Source organism: Cnephaeus nilssonii, assembly GCF_951640355.1.
Source record: "Cnephaeus nilssonii genome assembly, chromosome: 15".
Taxonomy (NCBI): Eukaryota; Metazoa; Chordata; class Mammalia; order Chiroptera; family Vespertilionidae; genus Cnephaeus; species Cnephaeus nilssonii.
Window position 1 is genome coordinate 65273484 of NC_137086.1, and position 24255 is coordinate 65297738.

At 48.2% G+C, this 24255-nt stretch overlaps 1 protein-coding gene across 3 annotated transcripts in view; it reads right to left on the reverse strand.

The window, feature by feature from the left end:
• NCK2 (NCK adaptor protein 2) overlaps window positions 1-24255 on the reverse strand; it is a 152788-nt gene that overhangs the window by 74521 nt on the left and 54012 nt on the right. Inside the window, exon 1 of one of the 3 annotated variants that reach the window (XM_079792640.1) lies at window positions 11397-11551. The exons of the other annotated variants lie outside the window; for them this stretch is intronic. The gene's annotated coding sequence lies outside the window, so the exon portion shown is untranslated. Of the gene's footprint in view, window positions 1-11396; window positions 11552-24255 lie in introns of those variants that run through there. 3 annotated transcript variants of the gene reach the window in all.

The window sequence follows — 24255 nt, forward strand, 5'->3', positions numbered from 1 at the left end:
GAGAGAGGGGGCTGGAAAAGCTGTCACCCTCTTAAAGGGCCAACACAAAATTTACTGTGCAGCCACTGCCCGGGGGCTCCGGCAGAGGAGAGCAGAGTGGACTGGAGCCGTGTGAGCAGAAGCCAGGATTGGGGGCTCTGAGGTCAGAGCTCGGAAGGCAGACACCCTGGTTTTCTGTGCTCAATTATTTCCTCATGCTGCGGAGGTCCGCTTTCTCAGGCAGACCTTTGCAATGCAGGTGGTTTTTGCCTGGGGGAGAAGACAGTTGACCTACCCTATTGGAAAACCCCTTGCTCCATGGTGTGGCTTTCTGAGGCCCCTTAAGAGATTGAGAATTAGCCTCCAGGCAAAAGCAATGGCCCCACCCCATTGGAAAACCTCTTGCCACACCTGAGGACAATTGCCTGAGGGCTAGGGAGACTGAAACCAATCGGTCTGCAGGCAGAGGCATGTCTCTGGAGGCTTTGAGTATTTGCCTGATCTAATTAGTCAGAAACAGCATTTGACACCATCCTGCACTAGGGACTGGAAAGTGTAACAGATCTACCTAATACACAGTCACAAACCCAAACAGGCAGCCAAAATGAGGAGACAAAAAAAAAAAAAAAAAAAAAAAGCCCCAAATGAAAGAACCAAAGAATTCTCCAGAAAAAGAGGTAAATGAAATAGAGATAAATTTATGTGATATAGAGTTCAGATTAATGATGGTAAAGATGCTCAACAGCATGAGAAAAGATATAGTAACTATAAAAAAGAATAGTCGAAAATAAAGAATGACATAACACAAATAAAACATTGGAAGGAATACACAGCAGATTAGGAGAAGCTGAGGATTGGGTCAGTGAATACGACAGGGAAGAAAAATCACCCAATCAGAGAACCAAAAAGAAAAAACAATTAGAAAACAAGAGGACAGTCCTAGCTGGTTTGGCTCAGTGGATAGAGCGTCGGTCAGCAGACTGAAAGGTCTCAGGTTTGATTCTTGCCCGGGTTGTGGGCATGATCCCCAGTAGGGGGCATGCTGGAGGCAGCTGATCAATGATTCTATCTCTTTCTCCCTCTCTCTTCCTCTCTGAAATCAATAATATATATATATATATATATATATATATATATATATATATATATATATATAAAACACAGGAGGACAGCTTAAGGGGAGCTGCGCGAGAACATTAAACATAACAATATTCACATAATAGGTGAACTAGACGGGGAAGAAAGGGAGCAAGGAATCGAGAACATGTTTGAAGAAATAATGACAGAAAACTTTCCTAACCTGGTGAAGGAAAAAGTCACACAAGTTCAGGAGGTATAGAGACTCAAGCAAGAAAAACCCAAACAGTCCCATGCCCAGACACATCATAATTAAAATGCCAAAAATTAAAGACAAAGAGAGAACCTTAAAGGCAGCAAGAGAAAAGCAATTTGTTACCTTCAAAGGAGCTCCCATAAGGCTGTCAACCGATTTCTCATTAGAAACTCTAAAGGCAAAAGCATGAAGTACTCAAGGTAATGAACAGCAATGATCTGAAACCAAGATTACTCTATCCAGCAAGGCTCTCATTCAAGATGGTGAAATAAAGAGCTTCCCAGACCAAAAAAAAAAAAAAAAAAAAGTTAAAGAAGTTTATTACCACCAAGCCAGCATTACAAGAAATGCTAAAGGCAATGGTATAATGAGAAGAAATAGAGAGAAACCTAGGCATACATAATTAAAATGGCAATAAATAAGTACATCTTAATAATCTTTAATGTAAATGGATTAAATGCTCCAATCAAAAGGCATAGGGTAGTTGAATGGATACAAAAACATGACCCACCTATATGCTGTCTGTAAGAGACCCACCTCAGAAAAAAAGTGAAGGCATGAAAACAAATTTTTTCCATGCAAATGGAAACGAAAAAAAAGTTGGGGAAAAAAAAAGAAACAAAAAAAGCTGGGGCCTGGCCAGTGTGGCTCATAGTTGAGCATCGACCTTTGAACCAGGAGGTCATGGTTCAATTCCAGGTCAGAGTATATGTTTGGGTTGTGGGCTCAAGCCCCAGTGTGGGGTGTTCAGGAGGCAGCCAATCAATGATTCTCTTTCATAACTGATGTTTCATTCTGCCTCTCCCTCTTCCTTCCTCTCTGAAATCAATAAAAATACATTAAAAAATATATATATAAAAAGCTGGGGTAGCAATGTGCATACCTGACAAAGTAGACATCAAAATGAAGGCCATCACAAGAGACAACAAAAGTCACTACATAATACTAAAGGGATTGATCCATCGAAGATACAACCCTGATAAACAGATATATGTTCAATATAGGAGTACCTAAATATATAAAAAAAACTTCTAGACGAATTTAAGGGCAAGACCAACAACAATACAGTCATACTAGGGGACTTTAAGACCCCAGTGATATAACTGGATAGATCTTCCAGACAAAAATTCAACAAGGAAACAGTGACACACTGGATCAGATGGATTTAATTGACATCTATAGAACATTTACCCCAAAGCTGAGGAATATACATTCTTCTCAAGTTCACATGGGTCATTCTCAAAGATAGACCACATGTTAGGACACAAAACAAGTCTCCACAAGTTCAAGAAGATTGAAATCATATCAAGCATCTTCTCAGATCATAGTGGAATGACATTAGAAAGCAACTACAGCAAAAACACCCCAAAACATTCAAACACATGGAGGCTAAATTGCATGTTATTAAACAATGAATGGGTTACCAATGAGATCAACAGAGAAATCAAAAGCTTCCTGGAAACAAATAAAAATGAACACACAACAACCCCAAATCTCTGGGATACAGCCAAAGCAGTCCTGAGAGGGAAGTTCATAGCACTACAGGCTTACCTCAAAAAAAACAAGAAAAACTGGTAATAAACTATTTAACCCTACAACTTAAAGAACTAGAACAAGAACAAGAATAGCCCAGAGTAAGTAGAAGGAAGGAAATAATAAAGAAGAGAACAGAAATAAATGACAGAGAGACTAAAAACACAATACAAAAGATCAATGAAACCAAGAGCTGCTTCTTTGATAAGATAAACAATATTGATCAACCATTAGCCAAACTCATCAAGAAACAAGGAGAGAGGACCCAAATAAATAAAATCAGAAACAAAAGTGGAGAAGTAACCACTGACACCATAGAAATACAAAGGATTGTAAGAAAATACTATCAACGATTATATGCCAACAAGCTGGATAATGTGGATGAAATGGACAAATTCCCAGAAAAAATACAATCTCCCAAAACTGAATCAGGAAGAATCAGAAAACCTGAATAGGCCAATCACAACTGAGGAAATAGAAGCAATAATAAAAAAAAACTGCCAGCAAACAAAAGCCCTGGCCCCGATGGCTTCACAGGGGAGTTTTACCAAACATTCAAAGAAGAACTAACACTTATACTCCTCAAAAATCCAAGAGAAAGGAGGATTTCCAACTCTTTGGATGAGGCCAGCATTACCCTAATTCTAAAACCAGATGCACTACAAAGAAAGAAAATTACAGGCCAATATCTCTGATAAACATAGATGCTAAAATAAATCCTTAACAAAATATTACCAAATTGAATCCAGCAATATATTAAAAGGATCATACACTATAACTAAGTGGGATTTATTCCAGGGCTGCAACATTGGTACAATATCTGCAAATCAATAAACATGATACATCACATTAACACACTGAAAGACAAAAATCACAAGAGCATATCAATAGATGCAGAAAAAATATTTAATAAAATCCAACACCCTTTCTTGATAAAAACTCTCAGCAAAGTGGGAATAGAAGGAGCATATATATCTCAACATGATAAAGGCCATATATGACAAACCTACAGCGAACATCATACTCAATGTGCAAAAACTAAAACCATTTCCCCCAAGGACAGGAATAAGACAGGGATGTTCACTTTCACCACTCCTATTCAACATAGTACTGGAAGTCCTAGCCACCGCAATCAGACAAGAGGAAGAAATAAAAGGCATCCAAATTGGAAAGGAGGAAGTAAAACTCTCATTATTCGCAGATGACATGAAATCGTACATAGAAAACGCTAAAGACTCCACCAAAAAAAAATTACTAGATTTAATAAATTAATTTGGCAATGTAGCAGGATACAAAATCAACACCCCAAAATCAATGGCTTTTTTATACACCAATAATGAATTCTCAGAAAGAGAAACTAAATAAACAATGCCATTTACCATTGCAACAAAAATATTAAGATACTTGGGGATAAACTTAACCAAGGACTTGTACTTGGAAAACTATAGAACGTTGAAAAATGAGATAGAGGAAGATGTAAACAAGTGGAAGAATATACCATGTTCATGGATTGGTAGAATTAACATCATTAAAATGTGCATACTATCCAAGGCAATCTACAGATTCAATGCAATCCCTATTAAAATACCAAAAGCATATTTCACAAGAACAAATACTCCAAAAATTTATATGGAACCAAAAAAGACCCCAAATAGCCACAGCAATCTTGAGAAAGAAGAACAAAGTCGGGAGACTCCCAATGCCAGATATCAAGTTATATTACAAAGCCACAGTAATCAAAACTACCTGGTACTGGCCCAAGAACAGGCATATACATCAGTGGAACAGAGACCCCAGAAACGGACTCAAGCCATTATGCTCAATTAATATTTGACAAAGGAGGCAAGAGCATACAATGGAGTCAAGACAGTCTCCTCAATAAATGGTGTTGGGAAAATTGGATAGATACATGCAAAAAAAAAAAAAAAGAAAGAAAGAAACTAGACCACCAACTTACACTATACACAATAATAAACTCAAAATGGATAAAAGACTTAAATGTAAATCAGAAAACCATAAAAATCTTAGAAGAAACTATAGACAGCAAAATCTCAGACATCTCTTATAGCAATGTGTTTACAGATACATCTCCTAGGACAAAGGAAACTAAGGAGAAAATAAAAAATAGGACTATATCAAAATAAAAAGCTTCTGCACAGCAAAAGAAACCATCAACAAAACTAAAAGGGAGCCACTGTATAGGAGAACATATTTGGCAATGATACATCTGATAAAGGGTTAATATCCAAAATACATAAGGAACTTATACAACTTAACAAAAAGAAAACAAACAATCCAATTAAAAAATGGGGAAAGGCTCTAGCTGGTTTGGCTCAGTGGATAGAGCGTCAGTCTGCGGGCTGAAAGGCCCTGGGTTTGATTCCAGTCAAGGGCACATGCCCAGGTTGTGGGCTTGATCCCCAGTGGGGGGGTGGGGGACGTGCAGTAGGCAGCCAATCAATGATTCTCTCTCATCACTGATGTTTCTAACTTTCTCTCCCTCTCCCTTCCTCTCTGAAATCAATAAAAATATATTTTTAATAAATGGGCAAAAGACCTAAATAAACACTTCTCCAAAGTGGACATACAGATGCAAATTAAAACGACGAGGTATCACCTCACACCTGTCAGAATGTCTACCATCAACAAATGGCAACTGCTGGCGAGCATGTGGAGAAAAGAGAACCCTAGTACACTGCTGGTGGGACTGCAGACTGGTGCAGCCATTATAGAAAACGGTATGGAGTTTCTTCAAAAAATTCAATATGGAACTGCCATTTCACCCAGTGATCCCACTTCTAGGAATCTATCATGGCAACACAAGAACTGGAAACAGCTCAAGTGCCCATCAGTAGATGAGTGGATAAAAAAGTGGTGGTACACTTACACCATGGAATACTGTGCAGCTGTAAAAAAGAAGAATCTCTTACCCTTTGAGACATCATGAAGGGACCTGGAGAGAATTATGCTAAGTGAAATAAGCCAGTCAGAGAAAGACAAGGATCACATGATCGCACTCATATGTGGGATCTGATGAACAAAATAAACTGATGAACGGAGCAGATCCAGGGACATGGAAGCCTGGAACAGCCTGAAGAATCTCAGAGGGAAGGCGGGGGAGGGTAGGTGGTGGGAAGTGGCCAACCAAAGAGCTTGTATGCATATATGCATGGCCCATGGACACAGACAGCAGGGCGGTGAAGGCAGGGGGCGGGGATGGGCCAGAAGGGCTCGGGGGGGGGGGGGGGGGGGGGGAAGAGGGGACATATGTGATACTTTCAACAATAAAGATTTTTTAAAAATGTATACCAGGTTGATCACAGCCTTCTCTCTGCTAAGTGTTTACAATAACATGACAGGTTCTTTCGAAATGGGGATTTCGTGTCTGGCCTGACACCTGGACCAAGGGTTCTTATTTCTCACTTCTGGCCTCACGTGAGCCACTCACTAAAGAAAACCACCGATAAGCAGCCAAGCCCACCAACGCGACCCCCGTATTGCATTCAGCGGTTCTTTTAGACAAAGGTGTTTGAAATTTTTAATTGACAAGTAAATGTGCCTGGTGTCAGACCCCCGGGGCCCGAGGCTGGGCAGCTGGTGTGCTGTCTGGGTTGCCCCCGTAGGGCCTCCCTCTGCATGCACCTGCTCTCAGGAGCTGCAGTCAACCCTCCCCATTCCCTGACAGACAGGCACTCACACCCACTCTTACCCACGAGTGACGTTCTCGGGGGCTACAGGTGTTCCCTAATAGGCTGTAGAGCAAGGAACGCAGACCTCAAACGCTACATCCCCCACATCAACAGCACACCGCCTGTGTGTGGCCGGGCCGAGAACAGGAAGCTCAGGACCCGGAGCCACAGAGGAGCATCGATCAAAGTTCCTGTGACGAGCGGATGGCCGCCCGGGGCTCACGTGTAAAAAACGAAGGTTGCAGTGTTTTCCGGGAGAAAAGCATTTCACAGGCAAACTGTCAACACACTAACAAGCATGACCTTAAGAAGCAAACACAGTGATGGAAACCTTTCCCCTTCGGGTTTGAGGCAGTCTGCCTGCCGCCTCCGTACAATGGGGGTCATTAGCTTATTCAAAGCACGAGCTCTCCAAACCAGGTCTTAAGGACAAGTGTGACCTGACCCCCTGGAAAAGCCAACACTGTGCAAAGCAACCTCAGACAAGCATCGCCAGGTACCAGGGCGCTCACCAGGATGAAGGAAGACCTGCACCCAAGAGTTCACGCAGGTTTCACACGGCCCGCTGCAGGCGAGCGGGAAAATGCGACACAGGTTTTCCTTGAACAGGACTTCCCCACGTGCCTCTCCCTTTAGACCCCAAAGAGGAGGAAGGAGGAAAGAAATGGACACACACCAAATGTCCTATTTTTCTACATTAATTTGGACCCTTAATAATACAAAATTTTACCGCTGCAAAATGCAAGGGATAATCTAAATTCTCTGCAACACTGAGAATTTATTTTATATATATATATATAAAATTGATTTTTTACAGAGAGGAAGGGAGAGGGATAGAGACTTGGAAACATCGATGAGAGAGAAACATCGATCAGCTGCCTCCTGCACACCTCCTCCTGGGGATGTGCCCGCAACCAAGGTACATGCCCTTGACCGTAATCGAACCCGGGACCCTTCAGTCCGCAGACCGATGCTCTATCCACTGAGCCAAACCGGTTAGGGCAACACTGAGATTTTCTTTTTCTCAACTGTGCTTTAAAAGGCCCGAGCCACACCAGGGCTTTCCCTCATCCTTCTGGGGCGTTGAGCTGCAGCGCCTACTTCACCCCGAGGCAGCTCTGGGCTCGGGCCTCCCCTGCCCGGGCCCAGGGCCTGGCATCAGGAAGAGCTGTCCTCGTCCGCACTCCCGGTGGCTGCTTCCTCCCCGCTGCCGCCTGCCCTGGACCCCAGGCTGACATCCATCACCAACGCTTTCCTCCAGTGAAGCATTGAAGATGGAGCATTAAGGGCTACCAAGAGGGTAGGTGCCCCGTTGTGCTGATGGCACAAAGCTGTGGGCCTTCGGGCCGATACTGCTGGGCAGTTCGCTCCATCTCCTTTAGAGCTGGCAGAGTTGCGCAGGTGACTCGGATGCTCCCACGGCTCACGTCTGCGAGCTCAGGTGATCGCCTCTCCTCCTCCCAATCACGTAGCCGAGTACCAGGCAGGAGAAGAGCGCGTCCAGGTGCCCGTGGGTCGGGCACCGCTGCCCACCTCTACCGCAGCCTCGCCCATCCTCACGGCCACGCTGGGCCATACACCTGACGGTTCAGCTCAGGAGCCAAAGCACCAGACGCCCCACAGGCAGGACTTAAACCCCAGCTCGCCCGATTTCAAAGTCCAGCCGAGCTTTCTCCCAGGAAGGTCACCACTGAAGGTGACTCAGTCTTGAGACTCAGGCAGAGATCGCTGCCGCTGCCGTCGGACTGGCACCCGCCAGGCGGGAGCCAGCTCAGCCTCTGTCAGGCGGGGCCGTGCGGTGCTGGGCCGCACACCGCCTTAAATTCCCAAGGTGAGTGTCCCTCAGCGTTAGTGCAGCAGAAGCAGTGACTGGGGAACGTTATCTGGGTGGGCTAGTCCTGCACACGACCCAGAGCCGACAGGTCCCGACAGGTATGCACCAGGCCCGGTCCTTACACACCCAAAGCACACCAAGTGGACAGCCAGACCCGGCTCTGCAGCAGATCTAAGGGAGCCGTCTTTCCTCTTTCATTTCAAAAGGAAAACAACACCCCCATGATTGTGTTACCACCTCTGAGCTCACAAATGCTAGTCTTGCCCCTCCCCCATCACACGTGACAACTCTCTCCAGAGCAGGCGGCCTGCAGGGGCCTCGGGGCTGTGCAGACCAGGAGAGCAGGGGCCGGGCTGCCATGAGCTCTAGGAGACCTGGACATTCCATTCCCACGGAGCTCCCTGATGGAAAGCTGGATTCAAGTGGAAAACGCCGGTTCAGACACCAAACAAAGCTACACAAGAACCGCCCTGAAAGTCCAACCCTGGTTCCTCCCCACATGGACCAATACCCACAGCTTAGGAATACTCAGCGATCGGATTTCAGCTCCCCCCACCCAGGCACATCTCAGCTCCCCCCCACACACACACACACACACACACATCTCAGCTCCCTCCCATCCCCCCAGGCCAGTGGGCTCAGCTCCCCCCCCCTCCCGTCCAGGCACATCTCAGCTCCCTCCCATCCCCCCAGGCACATCTCAGCTCCCTCCCACCCCCCCAGGCAGTGGTCAGGGCTGAGAGAATAATGAAAGCCACAAGCTAGTTTCCCAAAATATCAGTTGGTAAGTAGTTGATTGATAAAATGGGGGGGGGGGGGGTACTAATTTCTAGCTCTCTGAGCAGCCTCACAGGGACACATGTGGCTGAGGAGGTGCTGGGCGGAGGTAACGGTGAGAGGTTGTGCTCTGAGGGTTCTATGTTCTGAAGTAACGAAGATTTCTGCCTTCAAGTATTGCGGGCTGAGAAGGACGCTGCAGGCGGTGTGTGGGCCATATGTAAGGAGATGAGAAATCAGCAGGAGGCTGTGGGGCAGGAGCCGGGAGTCCAGGCCCGGCTCAGCCTCCAGACGCCCTGTGGGACCTCCTCATCCACGGCCAGGCTCCCTCCGCTCCTGCTCTGCAGCTTTGAGGCACAGGGAATGGACCTGAACATTATCAAAAACTGACGATGTGGTGCTAAAAGCTTATCTAAAATTCGAAGACCAGAAGATCGCAATGCAAACCTCAGGAGGAACTTAGGTTTCACAGCCTGCCGCCTAAACCTTCTAACAGGTAGGAATTGGTGAGCAACACCACGCCCCGAGGCTTGTAGAGTTTCCGGTATATATTTGATGCCAGCCTCTGACAACAGCACTCCGTCCTCCAAGGGTCTGAGAAGTGCTGCTCTTGAGGTCTTCCCACTAATCCACACCATCGTTTTCGGAACCGGCACTAACACCTGCTACCCATCTCAGCACCAGCACAGACCATCGAATGCCAGGACATTTTAAAGCCCCCGCACTTTTTCCGAAGCACCCACAGGACTTAGTGTTGTTCAGGTAACCACACCAACCACAGCAACAAAAGTAAACCTTCAGCCCTGCCCGGTTTGGCTCAGTGGATAGAGCGTCAGCCTGCAGACTGAAGGGTCCCAGGTTCGATTCCAGTCAAAGGCATGTATCTTGGTTGCGGGCATATCCCCAGTGGGGGGTGTGCAGGAGGCAGCTGATCGATGTTTCTAACTCTATCCCTCTCCCTTCTTCTCTGTAAAAAATCCTAAAATTAAAAAAAAAAGTAAACCTTCAACTTTAAACTGCATTTACTGAAGAAAGGTGGTGCAAACCCTGCCCCTTTAAAAAAAAAAAAAGAAAGAAAGAAAGAAGGAAAGACAAAGAAAAAAAAGAAGACACAGACACTGCCTCTCCTGGGAGATCACTGAGGTGCACTGGGCGACCCTGTCCCGCCCACCTCTAGGCAGCACCCCACCTCTAGGCAGCACCGCTCAGGTGCTGCGGGCGGCCTGCCCTCAGCCCTCACCATGGGGGACGAAGAACAGAAAGAACCAGGGAGCTGCAGGAAGGCCCAGGCCCGCAGTGAGCGCCGGCAAGCCGTTTTCCTGCCTCCTCTCGCACTGACCTCCTCCTCTCACACTGACCTCCTCCTCTCGCACTGACCTCTCCCCTCGCATTTCTTTCTTTTCTTTTCTTTTTCTAGTAGAACCTTGAGACGCAGGCAGGAAGGCCAGGCACAAGCTGTTAACAGTGGTTGCCACTCATAAACTTGTGGGGTGGGATCAGGGGTGAGAATTACGATTTTACTTTTAACTTTATTCTTTTCTGTGACATTTTTACATGTTTTACTTTAGTAATAAAGACAGCAAGTGATTAAACTTCACGTCTTTCCTGCGTATCTCTCCACTGCAGTGTTGTGTGCAGGCGGCCTGGCACCGGGGCACCCCCCCCCCGCCCCGACCCCGCTCCAGCGCAGCCCCTCGCGAGGGTCCCTCCCTGTCCTCTGCAGCTCAGGTCTCCACTGACTTGGCTGCTCACCGCCCCGTCTGGAGAGCCCACCCCTTCCTTCTTCACCAGCTGGGCTCGCTCTGGGAGCTCCCTTCAAATGCTCTCCCCGCCCAGCCCAGCCCAGCCCAGCCCCTGTTCAGAGATGGGTGATATCCTACCCCTTCGAAGCCCGCCTCCGAGAAGAATTCCCAGAGGCCTCCAGGGTTCCTTGAACACTCTGCCTTCTGGGTTCCTTTAGCATCACAGAGCTCTTCTTATATCGTGCAGCTGTGCCTGTGCCATGGGTTACAGTCTGCATTGTGTCCCCCCCAAATTCAAATGTTAAACTCCCAACCCCAGCACTTCAGAATGTAACCGTATTTAGAGAGAGGGTCTCTGAAGAGATAATTCCGCTAAAATGAGGCAGTTGCTAAGCCAATCTGACTGGGTCCTTAATAAGAACAGGGAGAGATACCAGGGACCCACAAGCACGGAGGGACAAACACGTGAAGAAGCAGCAAGAGGAGAGAACCTTCGAGAGAAACCACACCTGCCAACACCTCGATCCTTGACTGCCACCTCCAGAACTGTGAGAACGTTTCTGTCGCCAAGCACCCGGTCTGCGGAACTTGGTTATGGCAGTCCTAGCAAACAAACGCTCACGCAGGTTCTCCACCAGGCGGTCAGCCATGTTCTCATCACAGACATCACACACAGGAGGCACCTGAAAGGCATGTCGTACATGGACGGAAGGAGGGATGAATGGAAGGGAGCAGTAACAAAACCCCGGACAACTCACAGTGACTCTCCAGCGACCTTCCTCCTGGCCACAAGGGAACATACTCCAAGTTTTGCTCATCTCTTCTTTCTTTAAAACCCAGTTCAAATGTTGTCACCTCTGGCAACATGCTCCGAATTCTTATGCACAGAAAACCTGGCTTCCCTCCTCTGTGCAAAGCATTCCCCAAACTGTAACGTAAGCTTTGTAGTGAAGATGTTTAACCATATTCAAAGTAGAGAGGATATTTCTCCCCAGGTACCTGCCACACAGCCTCATCAATTATGGACCTACAGCCAGCTCCCCACAACTCCCAGCCCTCACTAGAGGACTTTAAAGCAAATCCCATACAAAAATTACTTTATTTGTAAACACTTCAGTGTGTATGACCAACAGATACACACAACTCCATCCTTACACCTAAAAAAATGATTAATTCCTTAATATAAATCTCATATCTAGTGTTCCAATTTTCCCAATTGTCTCATAACTGTGTTTTATAGCTGATTTATTTGAATCAAGAGTGAAATAATGTTCCAAATTATAATTTCCTGTATGTCTCTCAAGGCACTTTAAGCCCGTTTTATTTTAATGACAAAGCGTTGAAACTGGGTCACGTGTCCTGCAGAACACCCAGCCTCTGCACGTGGCGGCTTTCGCTTCGCTGACGTCGTCTTCCATGTTCCCGCTCCGTGGCGTCTCCAGGAACGTGGCAGCTAGTTCCGGGGGCTCTGTTAGCAGGAGCCTTTCTCAAGGGCAGGACCAGCACTGACCACAGGCTTGGCACGGAGAAGCAGCCCCATTAACCCGTGACTTAGTGAACGCCAAGGCAAAACGGCCAAGTTAGTACATAAGCAGGTGCAGCCCCCCCTCCCTCTGCTCCCACTTCCCACGGGCTCCTTCCTGGGGTCCAGGGCATGGTGCTGCCCTCACTTATCTTTTAACGGGGAGGTAATATCTGAGGCTAAACGTTATAAAATAATCTAATCATTGAATGATCTCATGTCCTGCTTTTAAAACATGAATTTATTGGGGTGACATTGGTTAATAAAATTACATAGGTTTCAGGTATACAATTCTGTAGCACATCATCTGTATATTGTGGTGTGTGTTCACCACCCACGGGAAGTCTCCTTCCATCGCCCTTTATCCCGCTCTCTCCTCTTTTATGCCCCACCCACTTTCCCTCTGGTGATCACCATACTGTTGTCTGTCTTGAGGGTTTTCTTGCTTAACCCTTTCATCTTTTTCACCCAGCCTCCCAACACCCCTCCCTCTGACAGCTGTCAGTCTGTTCTCTGTATCTACGAATCTGTTTCCATTTTGTTAGCTTATTTTGTTCATTAGATTCCACATATAAGTGACATATGTGGTATTTGTCTTTCTCTGGCCAATTTTCGCTTCGCATAATACTCTCCAGATCCAACCATGCTGTCTCCAAGGGTAGGAGATCCTTCTTTTTTACTGCTGCGTAGTATTCCACGGTGTAAATGTTCCACGGCTTTTTTATCCCCTCGTCTACTGATGGGCACTTGGGCTGCTTCCAAATCTTGGCTATTATAAAGGACGCTGCAACGAACATAGGGGTGCATATATTCTTTCGAATTAGTGTTTCAGGTTTCTTAGAAGTGCAATTACTGGGTCATCAGGCAGTTCCATTTAATTTTTGGAGGAAATTCCATACTGTTCTCCACAGTGGCTGCACCAGTTTGCATTCCCACCAGCAGTGCACGAGGGTTCCCTTTCCTCCACATCCTCGCCAGCACTTGTTTGTTGATTTGTTGATGGTGGCCATTCTGACAGGTGTGAGGTGATACCTCATTGTGGTTTTAATTTCTCTGATGATCAGTGACTTTGAACATCTTTTCATATGCCTATTGGCCATCTGTATGTCCTCTTTGGAGAAGTGTGTGTTCAGCTCCTTTGCTCATTTCTTAATCGGATTACTTGGTTTTTTTGGTGTTGAGTTTCACAAGTCCTTTATAAATTTTGAGTATTAACCCCTTATCAGATGTGTCGCTGGCAAATACGTTCTCCCATTCAGAGGATGGCTTCCTTTATTGTACAAAAACTTTTTAGTTCGATGTAGCTCCACTTGCTCTCTCTTCATTTATTTATTTATTTAACAGAAACCACTCAGACTGCGTCCTCTCCCTCTTACTCTCCCAGTGGGAGAGAAGAGCGATCATCTATGGCTACTGGCAGCTGCAAAAGCAACACCAAAAGCCAGCCTCACACTAAGGAGAGAACGCTGTGCCTTCTCCTCGTGGCTTCGGGTGCTCTACGCGTTCAGAGAAACTTCTCTAATGACAAACTACAGAAATAACCCCTGAAAATACAGTCTTAACCTGGAGGTGCAGGCTTTTCCCAAGTGAACGAAACCCACACATATTACACTGATGGTGAATTTTTCTAACTGCGCTATTTACCCACACATATACTGGCCTGTGTTTTCTCAAAACCTTTTCACTCTCAAAGCTTGACAAAGCGTTTTGAATCCTCCAGCATTTTCGAAAACAGTTCAAGCTGACACGTTAATTAGCATACAATTACTAAATGGCCAATCACACACCATTTATTTCCAGCCCCGCCCAGTTTATGTAAATGCTGACGACAACAAAGTGCGCAGGGCTGTGGGACAAGCCTCAGTTTAGACCTAGGCGTGGAGGCGGGGACCTTTCACAAGAAAAACGTAAAAGTGGAAGATGAAAGGACGGCCCAAAGCAGAACTCTGACATTTGCAAAGCTCGCCCTATTTTTAAATTTTGTCCTGTGATCAAAGCACCAGACATATAAATGTTGTTTTCCAAATAAAGGGATTATTAGGTACATAAAAATTGTAAATTGTGTTTAAACAAGCAGGACAATACATCTGTTAAAGAAAAAACAACAAAAAACAGCCCAGCCGGTGTGTCTCAGTGGTTAAATGTCCGCCTATGAACCAGGAGGTCACGATTAGATTCCTGGTCAGGGCACGGGTGGGGTTTCGGGCTCCATCCCCAGTGTAGGGCCTTTGGGAGGCAACCAATCAATGATTCTCTCTCATCATTGATGTTTCCCTCTCTCCCTCTCATTTCCTCTCTGAAATCAATAATTTTTTTTAAAAATACCAATTGCAGTTTCCACTTCTCCCAGAAATATAATTTTAACTAAGCTGTCTGGAATTTTCTGGTCAAGCACCAGTGGGTAATCCGTCACATAGGTGATCTGCCTACCCCACATAAAGAAGGAGCCATCTACAGGACTTAAAACAACAACAACAAAACCTCCCTCTTCTCTTTCCCCAGGAAATCACATCCCAATCCAAAAATTACCCTCCCTTTTCGTTCACTAATAGCTCTATTTGCCCCATTTTTCCTTTTGTTTCCCTTGCCTCAGGAGATGTAACAAAAAAAAAAATGCTGTGAGAATGTTCTTCTGCTTTTTAAGAGGTTTACAAAAATATAACCACCTCGTGGGCAGGTGAGCGCGAGAGGAGGTTCCAGGGGGCACGTGTCCACCCCCCCGGGAAGCTAGCGTTCCATGCTCCAAACCACCTGAAAAATGATGCCACCTGGCACTGATCATATGCAGATATTAGCTGTATGGTACTAAAAAAATGTTCCTGTATTTTTCTATAAAATAAGAGTTGTACTTTTTCCTACAAATACCCCTGTTGTTTTATAAACTAACTAGAGGCCCGGTGCACGAAATTCGTGCACTGGGGAGGGTGTCCCTCAGTCCAGCTTGCACCCTCTCTAATATGGGACCCCTCGGGGGATGTCCAACTGCAGGTTTAGGCCCGATCCCTGTGGAATCGGGCCTAAACCTGCAGTTGGACATCCCTCTCACAATCCGGGACCGCTGGCTCCTAACCGCTCACCTACCTGCCTGATTGCCCCCTAACTGCTCCCTTGCTGGCCTGATTGCCCCCTAACTGCTCCTCTGCAGGCCTGATCACCCCCAAGCTTTTATTAGTATAGATATGACCCTGCACAGAAAATTTTACTAACCCTGCTTTACAATAAGGGCTTGACGATTGAATCATTAGGACCAGACACCAAGATTTCCTTTCTTTGAATAGTGGAGGGAATACTTATCTTGTCTTTAAGTTGCCCGGAAATTAAAATGAGATAATGACTTAGAAAAGTATAAAAGCACCATATAAAGACAACTGTCTTTTTAATGAAGTGGCAAAATGAAAAACACTTTTTATTCTCCCCTTCCTTCCTTTACAGCTTTTATTTAAACTTTGAAATTTATAAAAATTTCACTCCAATTTTCATTTCTTTACATTCAACATTATTTTGTATTGGTTTCAGGTTTTATATTAGTTACAGAATAGTGGTTAGACAATCATATACTTTACAAAGTATTCCCCGATATTTCTAGTACCCACCTGGCATCATACCATCATTACAACACTATTGACTATATTCCCTATTTAAGTGACAATGGGTTTACAGGTTCCTTTCAGTCTTTCTTTTGTGTTGCTTGTCCTTCATTTTCTTTCTCACTTCTTCCCTCATTTTCTTTATATAGTGTCTCAATTGGCCATCAAAGCTCAGTGAAGGCACTGGGACACGCTTCATCCATTTTACAGACCAGGAAACTGAGGCCAATTCCAGTTGGCTGTGGAACTTGACTCAGCACACAGGAAGCCCTCAGAGCCATGCTCTTTGCGCTTCCTAAGGGGCAGCCGCCCAGCAAACAGAACAAACCTTCCAGTCAGGCTTCCGAGCCTCTTTCTCAAGCACCTCTTCATTGCGGATGCTCCACATTCTTTCCTCTCCCCCCATTCTTTACTGCCCCCCCTTCTCCAAAGCAGGTGGAAGGCTTCCCACTCACTGCCTAGGCATGCTCTGCTATGGAGCAGGGTGTAGCGAGCTTGCTTTTGGGTCAAGGCAGGAGCAGGAGTCACTGCCTCTGAAGTGTGAAGGCCACCTGAGCGAGGCCCATTAGCACTGGGAGCTTCTCTGAATCACATCAGTCAGTCCAGTACCCTGCAGTGCAGCACCCCTCCACTGAGGTGGCACCACCCCTCAACCCCCGCCTCAGACCCCCGGGAGCGGCTAGATGCGCCCGGCCACGCACCCCCCAGGGTGCCGATCGCCCCAGGGACCCCCTGGGAGTGGCTGCATGGGCCCGGTCACGCCCCCCGGGGTGCCGATCGCCCCAGGGACCCCCGGGAGCGGCTGCATGGGCCTGGCCACGCCCCCCGGGGTGCCGATCGCCCCAGGGACCCCCGGAACTAAGAGGACTGGGCGCCGCCATCTTGATCTTCTCAACGGCCAGATAGGCCATCCGGAGTCCCGCCCCCCAGCCTCCCGCCGGCCCAATCGTGGGCATAGCGGAGGTGCGGTCAATTTGCATGTTTCTCTATTATAAGGTAGGAAGATTTTCCCACAGCAAAATTAATCCTGTACACAACCTTGCTTTCTCCTGCCCCTCAAGCGCCAAAGCTGTTACTGAGAGCCACGCAGTAACTTCAGAGAAGGGCACTGAATCCGCTGAGCCTGCGGTGACGCACGTGAGTCTCACCATAGAACCTTCCAGAGAGCGCTGAGCCCATCGGTCAGGCCCGGGATTAAGCCTGGTCCCCAAGTGAGCAGGGGGCACGGATGGACAGGGACGTGGAGGTGGCTCGGAACCCACCTCAGTTCGGGAGCACGTCACTGTCCGTTAAGAAGCCAGGATAAAACTCCCCACGAGGCTGGGGACGCAGCGTTTACAGCCATTAGCTGAGGTAATGCGCTACACGGACTGGGACTGGCCCATGACCTTCACCTTTGAGAAGCTGCGGGAGCACAGAGAACAATCCAGCTGTGGAGAGGCGTGAGAAAGATTTGTGGGAAGGCTGTTGTTCATTTTAATTTTGTAAATTACTGGTAACTGAAGCCTCCTACAGAATGCACTGGCTTCTAGGAAACTAAAAAAAAAAAAAAATCTCACTACATATTATCCTATTTCGCTTCGGATGGGGGCTGAACCAACTTGATTTATCCACCCCCCCACACCCCTTTTTTTAATCCTCACCCAAGGACATGTTTCTTTGATTTTGGAGAGGGAGAGGAAGGAGAAACATGGATGTGGGAGAGAAACATCAATGGGTTGTCTCCTGTATGCACCCTGACTGGGGATCGAACTCGAAACCTAGGTTTGTGCCCTGACCAGGAACTGAACCTGCAACACGTCGAGCCATGGCTCTCCCCCTTCAGTAGGGTGATGCTCACATACATTTCATAGCATCACACACACACGTGTTCCATAGAATAGGGAATGAAAAGCGAGTTGAATAAATTCAATCCCCCCATTAGAAAGGCTAATAGTTAAAAAACTTATAGAAAGCAAATTTATGGTTATTCCAATTGAATAGACAGTTTAATGCCACGGTTTTTGAAGGCCATTTAGCTACTTTTGAGTATTCCTACAATGGTCCAAGGGTGTCACCCACAAATGCCAGATCCTCACAGTTCTGAGCCCCATGCCCATGGTGCCTTCCCCACGCCCACTTCCCCAGCTGTCGTCAGCCAATTCCAGTCTGTCGTTCGGGAGGGGACCCACCTCCCCTCTTCAGGGAATTCTCAGGAATGCCCTCACCCCTGTAGAAATCTCGCTTTCACAACTGTCACCTCTCCGTTGCCTGGCGACCTGGGACCAGCCTCCGGGAAGGGACTCCAATGGTGGTGTGTGGGCTTGCACGGGGCAGACCCTGGAGGACGTGGCCCGATGAGACGGCCACCATCGGAAAACTCCTTCCGTCATCATGAACGTAAGATCGGCCGCAACTGTCCACAGCCCTACCGCAGCCGGTGCCACAGGGCCAGAACCTCTTCCCTAATTTTAACCCAAGAGACCCCAAGAATCCCTTGCATGACTGTGCCCGCGCCAGCCCCCAAGAATCCATACGGCGCCTTTAGTACAGACAACGCTGTAACCATGCCGAAACCAAACGAGGCTCCGCTTACAAACCATATTTCTTAATTTCACTGCTTAGTTTCCCCCCTGAGTATTTCCTTTGTTGAGTAAATTAGCAACGAGCCAATGAGAGGGACTGAATCAAAGTGCACTTCTAAGTCTTAAAGCTCAAAAACATCTACAGGCCTTCCAGTGGCAGCAGCCCCGTGAATGCCATCCGTAAAGCCATTCCAACTGTGCGGGGCTGAATCCGATTAAGCCATTTCCTGCGAATATCCCCGAAGAGCCTCCTGCTGGGCTCAAAATGGAAGTAACCCTAAGTGCCAGATTAGCTGTGTAAGCACTTCCACAGCCAAAACAGACAAGAGCATGAAAATCTACACGCCCAGCCTTTTCACTGGGCGCGCACGGCGCACGGCGGGCGTGCACACACACACTGCAATGCCCATCTGGCGGAGAGCCAAGCCCACTTCCTTGCCCAGCCAGGTCTTCTCAGATCACCCTCACCCGGAGGACGTGTCCAAGACAAGCTCTGGCCCGCTCATTTACGCACATGAAACGATCCGTGTCGGCTCCACGGTCAGTTTTGTGGGCAGCGTTAACCGTCGGGAAGAGACTGAAGGCTTTCTCTGAATTCACCATCTTACTCGCCAGCCCCGGGCAGAGCACACCCTGCAAGGAGTATGTCCCGAAAGCCCCGGATGCTCGGTGCATAACCAGGCCCCTGGCCCGCAGGCCCAGCCGATCCCTCCAGGAGAGGCCCAGGACCAGGCCGGGCTCCGCTGCCAGCCTCCAGCGCCAGTGCAGGGACAACAGGAACGTGGGGAAGGCCCGTCCAGGCCCCGCCTGCTCCGCACAGGGCTGCTGAGGAGCCGGGCCACATGTCGCTGCCCCTCGGCGTGCGACAGAAAGGGCGCAGGACTCTGCTTTAAACTGATGCCAGTCCTCACTGAACTTTACCCCGCCCACCCTCCCGGGGATGGTGAAGGCGCGGCTAACCTCAGAGACTGTTTCCTTAGGGAGAATGTAAGTCACCTTGTTTGCAGAATGAACTAGTCCTGCTTCTGTGATGACAATGTGTGGCATCCGCTGTGTGCACCCATGTGAGGCGCAGCCGATGCTGTCCTTCCCCAGGAGCTCAGGGGTGGGTCCAGCTCAAACGTGAGATGACACAGCACGGCTGCTAGTTTGCTTCAAGAAAACTTACCCATAAAAAAAAAAAATCAACTACAACAGATGTGTGCTCTCCAATATAGCTAATATTTGTCTTAGAATTTAAAAATTCTGAGACAAGCAAACTGAGTATATACAGCAGCATTACAGTTTTAGATAAGAAATACTTTTTGTTGAAATACAACGGTCTAACCTCGTTTCCCATGACTAACTTCTAACAGAGAAACAGCAATGACCCCAAGCAAAACCCTCCTTACCTGAAACATGACAAGGTTTCCTCCACCTCGCCAGCCTGACACTGTTCTCCATCTAGATAGCCAACAGGTACATCCCGAACCCTACCAGCACCGTGCTGGGAGCTGACACACAACAGACAAGGGTGTGCTTTGCCCCCACAAACAAAGCAGACAGCACAGACGAGTGGATGTTTAGAGCCCAAAATGGGAATTCCAGATGCTAGGGATCACCATCCATTACCTCTGTGTGTGACACACGTAATCAGACAGGGATGTGTCTGCAGAAAGTGGAAACGCTGATGCTAAACACACGTTAAACCTCTCAGGCAGCATCGCGCCTGCGCAGCAGGCCCGGCCTCTCCTATGACATGGGGCAGGGGATTGCTGAGTGCACGCGCGGGCCCGGCCGGCCGCCCCCCTTCTCCAGGCCACTTCAGTCCATCGCTCTGTTTCTCAAGAGTTCCAAGTTCTGATTCAGTCCCAGGTGATCCTACCACTCCACCCACTCATCGTCTGCGACACGCAGGCTTCCCTGTCTTCATCCAGGCTGCTGGCCAAGTCACGGCCAAGGGCAGCCGCACCCGAGGTCTTCCTCAGGGAGAACAACGCGGCTCACCGCTCTGTGGGTGCAGCCCCTACCAGCTCCCAGCCCCACAGCGGGCCCGAGGCGGGAGGGCCTGCCCTGAGCAGCGTGAGAGACCAGCTTCCCCTCTCACTGGCTGTCTTCCAGCCAGACGCTCCACCTCTAACGCTAGTCTCGCCTACAGAATGCAGGGTAAAGCGAAAAGGATTCTTTGCAGACGCGCTATCCTGTATATAAACCCATAAACAGCATGAGCAGCTGAGCAGCATGAAAAGCACCCAGCAAAGTGCCAAGTACGCAATAGGTGCTCCAAGAAAACACAACCTGTTCCCTCAACCACCCCTCATTATAAAGGGGGGTGACTGAGGGCCTCCCGCCCCCACACACCCAGCCTCCCAGGCAAGACCCAGGACCATCGGCTCTCACCACCGCGCACGTAAGAAGCCAAGGGCGAGATAAGAGGACAGCGAGGGTGGAAGCCGGAATGTCCCTCCATCCACCTGGCACTGCACTCAACTACCCTTCCTGTGTGTCCCGGGCCTCTCACCCTCTCTGCTCCGCCAGCGCAGCCAAGGACAAAGGCTTCTGCTGACCGGGCCCCGCATTCTCCTTCAGATAATGCTGTTCACTGCTTTTGTGTAAACAGACAAAACTGTCCCACCCAGGTGCCGTGCGCACGAGATGACACGGAGCGCGCGGAGGCAGGCCGAGTGAGCTGTCACTGACAGGGTGCAGGGGGTCCCACACAGCACAGTGAGAGCAGGGACCAAGACACATCCCCAGGAGCAACGGCCCAGAGGCTTCCCAGCACGCCCATGGTCCGAGGCCACTAGAGACTTGAGGGACAATTTAGAAGCGGCCCCACCTCTGCTGAAGCCCAGCCACACGGCACTAAAGAAGGAGGTGCCGACAGCTCGATGCCCCAGCTGTCATCGCCGCCTGGTAATCTGTTTGAGAGTCTTTTCTGATCTGTGTTCTCTCCCTTTAGAAAATGAGGGCGTGTGCCGGTCTCCAATCTTCTCGAGACCCAACAGGCAGCTGCCATCGCCCGGAGAGGCTCGCCCCCGCTGACGGCGCGGCTTTGGATGCCAACTGGCCAGGTGCTCGCCTACTAACTGCCTCCATGTCAGCTTCAGTTCCTCCTTGTGGACATGTGTTCTATGTGCTCCAGTTTGAAGATTATTGTTTTTGACAAAACAAGGAGCCAACATACATAAAAGTTTATCAGTCCTGGTCCCGCAACTGGCCCTAGCTGACAGCGACACCACACGCGGTCCATCTCTCTCAAATAGGCCAACCGCAGACAGGACATTTGTTTTCTTAGACCTCAGAACACTGAGGCCAACCTCACCTTGCCTGGGCTCAGCCTCCCGTGTGCCATTCACACACGTTCATGCCACTCTTTTTAACCGTAAACTAACAATGCCCAGCTTCCTTCGCCTTCAGCACACCAGTGCAGGCGGCGCGGGCCTCCGAGGGTCACGCACTCCAGAGGAAAGGACACAGCCCACGGGAACGGACATGGTTTCTCAGCACTGACGGGAGCCACAGACCAGGGACGCGCTTCTCATGCACTGTCACCTTCAGGTCTCTCACCAGGAGGAGCTTCATTATCCCCGTTCAGAGCAGAGAGGTTGGGGACCACACCCAGGTGGGCTGTGAGAAATGGGGGCCTCTGTCTTGGGAGCCCTTGGCCTTGACCCTGTGCACGCTGCCCCTCACCAGAGACCAACCCATCCAGCCTGCACGGCATGGCTGGCTGAGCAGCTGCGCTGACCTCCCCGGGAGCGGTGCGAGGGGGAAGCTGGCGGTGACCTGTCAGGCGCCGCGGACACAGCTTCACGGAGTCCCGTGAACGCAGACAGTGCTTCTGAATGCACGGGTTTCCTCAAGACCGGAAGCTACGTTACCGAAGAAAATGCTCCAGGGAATTCTTACATACTTTCCGAACTGTGAGTCCCCTCTCCCCTACGTAAAAAAACGTTGTCACTAACTATTTTAATCCAATTTCCCACCAGGCATCCTTAACCTGCCTCCGGCATCCAGGAACACAGCTGGCAAAGATGGCGGGAGGGCGGGGAGTCCAGGTAAGCACCTTCAAAATGACCTTTTGCAAAGGATATGTTTCACCCACGTTTGGACTTACGATGGAGGGACCATCTGCCTTCCACTGCATGCCGGAATGTTCAGTGACCTACGGGCCTCTGCAGTCTCATTTACTTATACGTAAGCACAGTATTAGCTTTATAACAGCCTTGGATAGAATACTGCTATTTTGTTTCATTTATTTTACAATAATAGGAAGCTTTCAAAGAACTCATCTGTTCAAGTCTGATGTGACATACAACGGGCTGGAGGAATGAAACATGAGGAGATGGAACGCAGACCCACATGCATCTGGGAATCTAGCCTACACTAAAGGCACTAGTTCACGTCAATGGGGGAAGATAAGACTTCTTTTCATCCTCAGCCAGGACAAGCTTATTGATTTGAAAGAGAGAGACCGAGTGGGAGAAACAGCAATTGGTTGCCTCCTGTACATGTGCCGAATGGGGACCAAACCCACGACCTAGGTATGTGCCCTGACCAGGACCCAAACCCGCAGCCTTTCGATGCACCGGAAACGCTCCAACCCACTGGGCCACACCGGCCAGGGCGAAAAGGTAAGAGTTCTTAGTAAATGGCGACAGCATATGTGGGTACCATCTGAAGAAAGCTGGAGCCACGCTTCACTTCCTACAATGGACCAACCCAAGGGCATCTATGATTTGTGGTCGAACAATAGAGTACAGAAGGATATATAAATATAGCCTTTATGACCTTGCTGGAAGAACTTTTTAAAAAACATAAAAACTTTTTTACATGGTAAATATACCCCAGGAAAACTAGGAAGACAAGTTAAAAGTTGGGAAAAACATTTGTAATTCCTAACACAACGGGCCCTCTCTTCCTGAGACAGTGCAAGCTCCCTGAACTTGATGGAAGTCCAGAAAATCAAAGAAACGAGCAAAGGAAAATACCTGCCTTTCAAACATACAGAAAGTTGCTGGATTCACTCATAATAAAATAAATATAAGCGAAAATCACACCAAGCTATTGCCTTCCCCCAGCAGACTGTCAGACACTCTCAGCAGTGTGTTGACAGCATGTCCCTGTTAACCTCCCTCGGATCACTGCGGTGATTTAAGACGTTACCGTCTGCGGAAGGTAGATGAAGGGTGTAGAGCAGTGATGGGCAACCTTTTGAGCTTGGTGTGTCAAACTTCGCCAAAAAACTGAGCATAACTCGGGTAGTGTGTCACTTTGAGGAAAAAACATTATTTCGCGATATTTATAGTTTAAATAACATAAATGTTTCATCCTCGACATGCAGCCGCCTCAGCGGCCACGTGTCATCAGAAATGGCACTGACACGCGTGTCAGAGGTTCGCCATCACTGGCTGTAGAGGAATCCTTTGTTCTATTTTTGCAACGGTTTGTGAGCCAAAATTTATTTCAAAAGTAAAAATTTTGAAAATTACCAAAAAATGTTTAAGTATGATAAGACAGCAGTTTGGGAGGTGCGGAGGTAGCAGATCCTCTCCCACAAACTGCAAACCTGCACAGCCTGTGGAGGGCAGCTGGGTCGGACATCCAAATGCAAAGAGCCTAAACGCCCATCAAGGTCCACAGCTCAACAAACGACCTGCCCTGCTGAAGTGCTATTCACGTGAGAAACGGGAGAAAAGTCTCTAAGCTCCAA